This window comes from Mustela lutreola, chromosome 14 (assembly GCF_030435805.1).
Source record: "Mustela lutreola isolate mMusLut2 chromosome 14, mMusLut2.pri, whole genome shotgun sequence".
Lineage (NCBI taxonomy): Eukaryota > Metazoa > Chordata > Mammalia > Carnivora > Mustelidae > Mustela > Mustela lutreola.
Genome location: NC_081303.1, coordinates 65,130,315 through 65,137,857, shown reverse-complemented (window position 1 = coordinate 65,137,857; position 7,543 = coordinate 65,130,315). Strand labels below are relative to the sequence as shown.

The window sequence follows — 7,543 nt, the reverse complement described above, 5'->3', positions numbered from 1 at the left end:
TAGAGCATAAGAACCCACAGAAACATCTGGTGATGCATTTAAAGTGTTTTCCTGCAAGAATACATGTACTTAAAGCCAAGTATTAATTTATTCACTGAGTATCACTCCTGTCCTATGAGCTATGCTCTGTAGGAATGTGTTTAGGAATGTGTTTAGCAAATTATAATTATAATTATAATTTGGGAAAAAAAATGAGAGAGAGAGAGAATTACCTAAAAATAACTGTCCTTCCTTAGAAGGGAGCATTTTTAGCAATATCAAAAAAAAAAAAAAAAAAACCAGATAATTACTTTGGTTAAAAAGTATGCGCAAGTCTCTTCTGGAAGATGGGGCATGAAAGAAGAATGTTTTGTGGAAATACTGGCTAACTCCAGACTCTTTCTCCAATCAGCAAGTTATCTCCTGACAAATGTCATTTGGGGGTCTCTCACACATTATCCTGCTCTACTGCCAATGGGAAAGTTTCTGAAGTTCCAGTGTGTCATTTGATGTTTACAGCGTTGCCTGGTAAATAGCCTTTATCAAACTAACGATGATCTCTTTCTACTCTTATTAGAAATTTTTATCAGAATGTCTGAGAGGTGCAGTCGGTTAAGTGTCTAAATCTTGATTCGGGCTCATGCCAGGATCTCAGGGTCTTGAGATCAAGCCCCAGTCAGGCTCTGCCGTCAGCAGAGAGTCTGTCCTGTCCCCCACTCACCTGTGTGTGCTCTCTCTCTCTCAACTAAATACATAAATCTTGTAAAAACAATTTTTTTTATTAGGTAGGGTTGTTGGGGTCTCTATTAAGATTGTCATGTAGTTTGGTTTCTTTTAATCTGCAACCGTAAAACATTGCATTAATAGATTTCCTATGTTGAACTGTTCTTGCACGACACATTACTTTTTTTGCAAGCTGCCAGGTTTTACTTGCATGTGTTTATTCATGATTTTTACATCTGTACCCATGAGTGAGATTCATCTATAGCTTTTTGCTCCTCTCCTCCAGTTTTAGTGTCAGAATTATGCCAGCCTTGAAAAGGGGCTTGGAAAATATTCATATTTTTTAATGCTCCAAAATGGTTTAAATAACGAAGAAATGACATGGTTCTGGGAGCTTAATGAAACATGCCAGGAAAACCACTTTAAGCTTTTCTATAAAGATAGACCAGTCTTTTATAATTACTTCAGCTTCTTTTATGATTATTGTTCTTTTCAGGTTTTACATATCTCCTGAAGTAAGTATTCTTACTTTGTATTTTTCTAGAAAGTCATCGATTTCATCTACATTCTGAATTCAATGATATAAAAGTTTTATATTACTTATAATATTATAATATTATTAATATAAGTATTATATTATCTTATTACTATAAGTATATTCCCTACTTTTGAATTCATATTGTGTTTTGTTATTTTTCTTTTGATTTATAAGGTAATTTTTTTAGCTTTAGCTAAATACTCTTTGTTATGGACTTTTTTTAAAAAAGCTTTTTGTTTAATTTGAGGTTGTGTTATTTGTGTTAATTTCATAGTTTTATGTTTCACCAATTTCTGCTTTATGTTTATTAATGTCTTTTGTTTATTTTTATAGGTTTGTTTTATATTTTTAATCAAATGCATAATTATTTTATTTTCATTCTTTCCTGTTTTCTAAAAAATTCACTTAAAATAATATTTAGTCACTTGAGTACTGTTTTACATTTGCATACTGTCATATTTTAATACAGAATTCCATTCTCATATATTCTAAATGTTCTGTAATTCTATATTAAGTTTTATCGCATGTTAGAGAATATGCTCTTCTTTGTATTATAGAACTTGTAACAGGGCCAATTCTTTAAAAAAAAATCTATTTGAGAAAAATGTATTTTTCTGGTTGTGGTTAGTAAGTTATATATATGTATATTTAACCTATGTATTAATTCAATTTTTAAATTTGTAACTTTTAGCTATGACTATTTAACAATTCCTGAAAGGCCAAGTTAAAACAACTCACCATTTTATTTCTGGATTTTTCCTTGTATTCCTAGCAGTTTTTGCTTCATCTATTTCAAAGCTGTTTGGGGGGACTGTTCTTGACTCAGAACCTGTTGACTCAGAACCTCTGTTCTTGACTCAGAACCATCATGTACTGAGATTACATGATGCCCTTTACTCTACTAGGAAACAGTTTCCCTCCCACTGCACCCCTCCACCAGTCACATGATTTGCTCATTCCAGAAAGGCCACTTTCTCAGAAAGGCATTCCTGACCATCCTGACAAAGTAAAAAAGTCCCATCACGCTCAATGTCTAGACCCCCATATATGTATTCATAGCCTTAGTCACTACCAACTATATGTATACATCCATAATTTTTTTAATCTTCTGTCGGTAGAATGTAAGATGGCTGAACGGTAGAATGTAAGATGGCTGAATGCAGCAAACGTATCTGTCTTGAGAGTATTACTTTCCCGGGGCTTTGACAATGGCCAGCACATTGCCGATGCTCAAGAAATACATTCATGTGTTCATTAACAAATAAGTGAGTGGATGTACACATTTCCCATAAGATTTCTGTTTAACTCATATAATGATTTTTATTTGAGTTTTATTTTATCTGCTATTAATAGTTTAAACATTCTGTCCCTATTCAAGATTTTGGTAACATTTTTGTTTCAGATAAATTTCTTGTGAGCAACCTGTAATCTGGTTTTTACATCTTTACTCACTTCACAACTCCATGTTTTAACATGGAAGAGTAACCCATTCATCTTCTTTCTTTTTTTAAAGATTTTATGTATTTATTTGACAGCAAGAGAGGGAACACAAGTAGAGAGAGTGGGAGATGGAGAAACATGCTCCCAGCTGAGCAGGGAGTCCAATGTGGGGCTCGATCCCAGGACTCTGGGATCATGACCCAAGCCCAAGGGAGACACTCAACCAACTGAGCTACCCAGGAGCCCAACCTATTCATTCGACTTTATTGTGATCGCTAATATGTTTGGACTTACTGCTTTCACTTAAATTATCTGTTTCTATTTCTCCCACATTTGCAGTCTTAATTAATAGCTGACATACAGGAATATCTTACAATGCACAGATTCGTATTCCAAGTACTTGTTGGCTGTCATCTCATTTAATGTTCAAAATAACCCAAGGCTTAGGAATATCTGTAACTTGTCCAAGATTCCACAACTGCTTCTGATAAACCAGGACTTAGACATCAGCGATCTCTTGAGGCTAGGATCTTAACCTCCAGGTTATGCTGCTTCTCTTACCTGAATTTTCTTCACCTTTTTCTGTCTTTCTCACAAATTATTTAGACATCTCATTATCTAATGATAATATGCAAATTCTAATTAACCATATTTCAACATATTTTTTTAAAAATGGATAATTATTTGGCATCTATAAACACATTCCTTCCCAAAAATGCAAGATCAGTAGGCTTCCATTACTTCCATTCCATTCAGTTTATACTGAAAGGTTTATTGACATACTTAGAATTTTTTATTCTAGGTTGCCCTATTGTTATTAGCTTTATTTTTCCATTATGTTTCTTCAAGTTTTTGTCCAATAATTTCTGTTTCATATTCTGGAAAGTTTCTTCCACTTACTTTCTATATAACTAATATATCCTTCATCCATGCCCATTCTATTACTTAGCTCCTTTCAGTTAATTTTGGGGAGCTCATCACAAGACCATCAATGTTCTAACTTCTTGGGTTTTTTTGTTTGTTTGTTTGTTTTATTTTGTTTTGTTTTGGTCTTCTCTGTCATAGCATTCTGTTCTCAGTTTGAATGAAATAAACTCTTAAATTTTCCTAAAGTTATTTGGTAGAATTTTTTTTTTCTGATGAATTCTCCTTTTCTTGTACACTATTTCTATTTTTTTTCCCAATGTCCGGTCTTTCTTCATCATATCTTTCTTATATGATAGATATCATATCTTTCTTATATGAGGTAATTCTTATAGTCCATTCCAATTTACAACTAAGGTGATTAGCACCGGTGGCTACTTGCGTTTCTTAGTCTTGTGGAAGTCTGTTTCACCAACCTGTACCGGGAAGGATGACTTTAGCTTTTGTGTGCATGGCCAGGAATGCTAATAGGCAGGTTTCCCTTTAGGTGCATGAACATGTAGCAGGAAATCCTCAATTCCAAAATGAAAAACACTTTCCTTGAGGAGCATAATATTTTATGGAATAATTCACTTTTGAATATAATCGAGTTTACTTTTGTCACCCACTGTAATTTTATTTATTTATTTATTTATTTATTTATTTGGATTTCTAAAGTTAACCCAGGTCCTGCTTCACTTTTTCTTGAGTCCCCTCAACATGGGTGTACCAGGATCTCCCTAGATGATATATGCTATTAATCATCATGGAAATAACTTTTATCAAGTATTTTCCCTAGAGTATATGTTAAGTGTTCTGTTTGAATCATCTCCCGTTAGTCTCTAGACCATTTTATGAAGTTGGTACTTTTATTACCCATGTTTTGCAGATAATGGGACCAAGGCTAAGGATATTAATGAAGCCCATGATAATTAAATATCTCGTCCAAGGTTACACACCTAGTAAAGGATGGAGTCAGGATGTGGATCCAGACAGGCTAGCTTAAACACAGGTCCACACTCCCTCTCTCTGATATGTTACCACTTTTCTCTAATGTAGTGTGGGATATGGAATCCTCTTTAACCCTTGATGGGGTCAGAGAGCTTGAAGGGAAATTCCAGGAAAAAAAAAAAAGTCTGGATGAGACAGAAGGATGGATTTTAGGAAGGTGTGCCTTATGCATTGAGGCATGGAATTCTTATATCTGAGAAGGCAGACTTCTCATAATGGCTTACCCAGGCCACACTTTGGAGATTTAAGGGTCTGTGATAGCTCAGTTTCAGGCTTCTGTTGCTATGATTTATAGCCAGGATTCTGCCCTGCGCCTAGCAGTCATGTGCCATGCCTTTAAGATGCTAGTGCTCAAAAGTTTGCCCCCTGTCATTTCAGCCCCAGTTCAACAGGAAACACAAGCCACCCTTGAGATGACAGACCTATCTCCTAGCCATTGACTGGATGTTCGACTCCTTGCCCCAGCAGAACCTGAGCTTTCTATTTTTAGTTTGGTGTGACTGAAGATATGCTGGGTAAGCCTTGTTTAGGGCCCCCTGCCAAACTCAGCTTACCACGCAAACCAGGCAAAGAGGCAACACAGCAGGCCAATTAGCCAGCAGCTGTCTGTGAACTGAATAAACGAGGTGAGTGGACAGCAAGGGGCTGTCTTTGCCACAGACAGTAAGCAGAACACAGGATTAACTTTCTTGGTCAGAGCTCTGCCGGGAAGCCTGCCATTTGCTCTGTCTGTATGGTGAGACTCCTTGTTTTCTTCAGAAGAACTAAACCAAACTACCTTTTGGCAGAAGTAAATGGATCTCCTCTTAATGGTTCACAGAGAAAATATCTGTTTTCCAGGTTACCAAAATAAATGTTAACATGAACCTGCTATCACAATTCTGGTTTTGAGAAATGATTTTTATCAAAAGATGTCTTAAAGTTGTATAATATTATGGAACAAAATGCTTTAAAATATGGACTCCACAGTCTGTGTGGGTGGGCTGGTGGTACTTCAGCTGCCTTCTTCCTAGCTCTGTGGTTTTGGACAGGTTGTCTTACCTCTCTGGTCCTAGTTCCCTAGTTGGTAGATGGGAATAACAGTACCCACATAATGGACTTGCTTTGAGAATTAAATCAGGTAATCCATGTAAAGTGTTTTGAATAGTCCTGGCATAGAAAATGAGTTGAATGGATATTGATTACTGTTACTGAATATTCTCAGTTTTAGCTCAGCTATTAAAACCGAAGAGTGAGTATTCTCAGTTTTTACAAATGATCAGACAAAAGAAGAGGAAGTACCAGGATTGAGTTCATACATTTTGTGCTGAACTGAAACTTAATTCAATCCTCAGCTGTTCGATTATAAAGTCTTGGAATCTTCTGTGAGCTACACTGAAATTTTCTCTTTATAGAACAGCTTTTACTGACTTGTTCTTTTTCTTTTCCTTTTTTTTTTTTTTTAACTGACTTGTTCTTTGGCACTATGCCAACCTCCCGCAGGAAAGGATGTGATGAGACAGACTCATTACGTCAGTGACTGGGGTCCTGGAAGGGGTCGTGTTAGGACCGCTGTCTGCCACATCACACATCACACAGTGGTTTCTGCATTCAGGGGAGAAATTCCCTGGAAATCAGTTTTTGATAAAACTGTGCTCCTTCTGAGCAAGAGGTTTGTTTTATTTTTCTTCTGGAGAACTGTGACTAATCAGGATCATTTTTTGTTTTGACTGAAGAAGCTTAGAGTCAAATTCATTGCCTTTCTCTAGTACTTCTGTGTACTAATCTTATTCCGAATTTATGATAATCCTTTTCTTATTTCCCCTTTACTCTTGGTCCCTTGATAATATATTTTATACCACTGAATTGTGTATATACACTTCTACAATGTCTTTTTGGATAAAACAAGAATACAAGTTTAAAATAATCTAAAAATATAACTCATTTCATGTTTCTCTTTTTTCTTGGGATTGGTCTTTGCCGGTTCTGTTGGATCAGATGCCATTATTTTCCCAGGATTGGATAAGTCCTACTGGAACATATGAATGCATTACTCAGAGCTTCATGATATCTACTATGTAAATAATAGGCAGAGGCTAGGCTGATTTAAGCAACAGAAATTTATGAAGAAAACATTTAATAACCAACCATATGCTGATTTTTTTTCATACACAGCTAATTGGCTCTTAGAGGAATGGAAAATCAGGGATAAGGGACCAGAAGAGGAAGCAATTACATTGACTTATGGACAACCTCCTCAGAAAGCCCTCTGTGTTCATTCAAGTCTCATTCAGGTTCCCCTTCACTGCGCTTTCTGTTATCTTTGTACTTTTTACATTCAATGTAATAAGGATTATTTCTTAACTTTTTATTACTTTTCTGATGCTCAGGATAGTGCTACAAAGGTAGATAGATAGATAGACAGACAGACAGATGGGTAGATAATACCGACCCAATATGTGTTTTTTGAATGAATCAATCAAGGGTGCAGAGGAAGGGCACTCAACAGAGTGGGGTAGGTGGAAGACTTGGAGGATTTCTGGGGAAGTAACATGTATGTTGTATCTATTAAATAAAAATATGTAAGCCAGACAGAGAAGAGGAAGGAACTTCTAAGCAAAGGAAACAGTTTGTGTGCAAAGTTACAAAAATTGTAGAAAGCAAGACCTGCTTGGGGAATTACAAATATTTCAATTTGTCTCCAGTCTGGATTAAGAGGGAAGAGAAGAGATGAACTTGGAATGTGAATTTTATCTTGAGCCCTATAGAGAGGCATTGATGAATTTTAGGTAGGGGAAGGGGCAGGTTATGAGATGAAGGCAGATGTGTTTTAGAGAGATTACTTTGACTCCAGTGAGGCCGTGGATTGATGGTAGACATTTAGGAGACTATTACATCAATCCAGGAGAAAAATGATGATGCTTTTAATTAATTAGGTAGTGGGAGTGTGATGGAGAAGAGGGGCACACT

General features: G+C 36.0%; 1 long non-coding RNA gene across 1 annotated transcript; it reads left to right on the top strand.

The window, feature by feature from the left end:
• The first annotated feature begins 336 nt into the window (after nucleotides 1-336).
• On the top strand, nucleotides 337-5,467 carry LOC131814916 (uncharacterized). The gene is made up of 2 exons (XR_009347501.1): nucleotides 337-507; nucleotides 4,973-5,467. It is a non-coding gene; the product is annotated as an uncharacterized LOC131814916 (long non-coding RNA).
• Nucleotides 5,468-7,543: the final 2,076 nt, after the last annotated feature.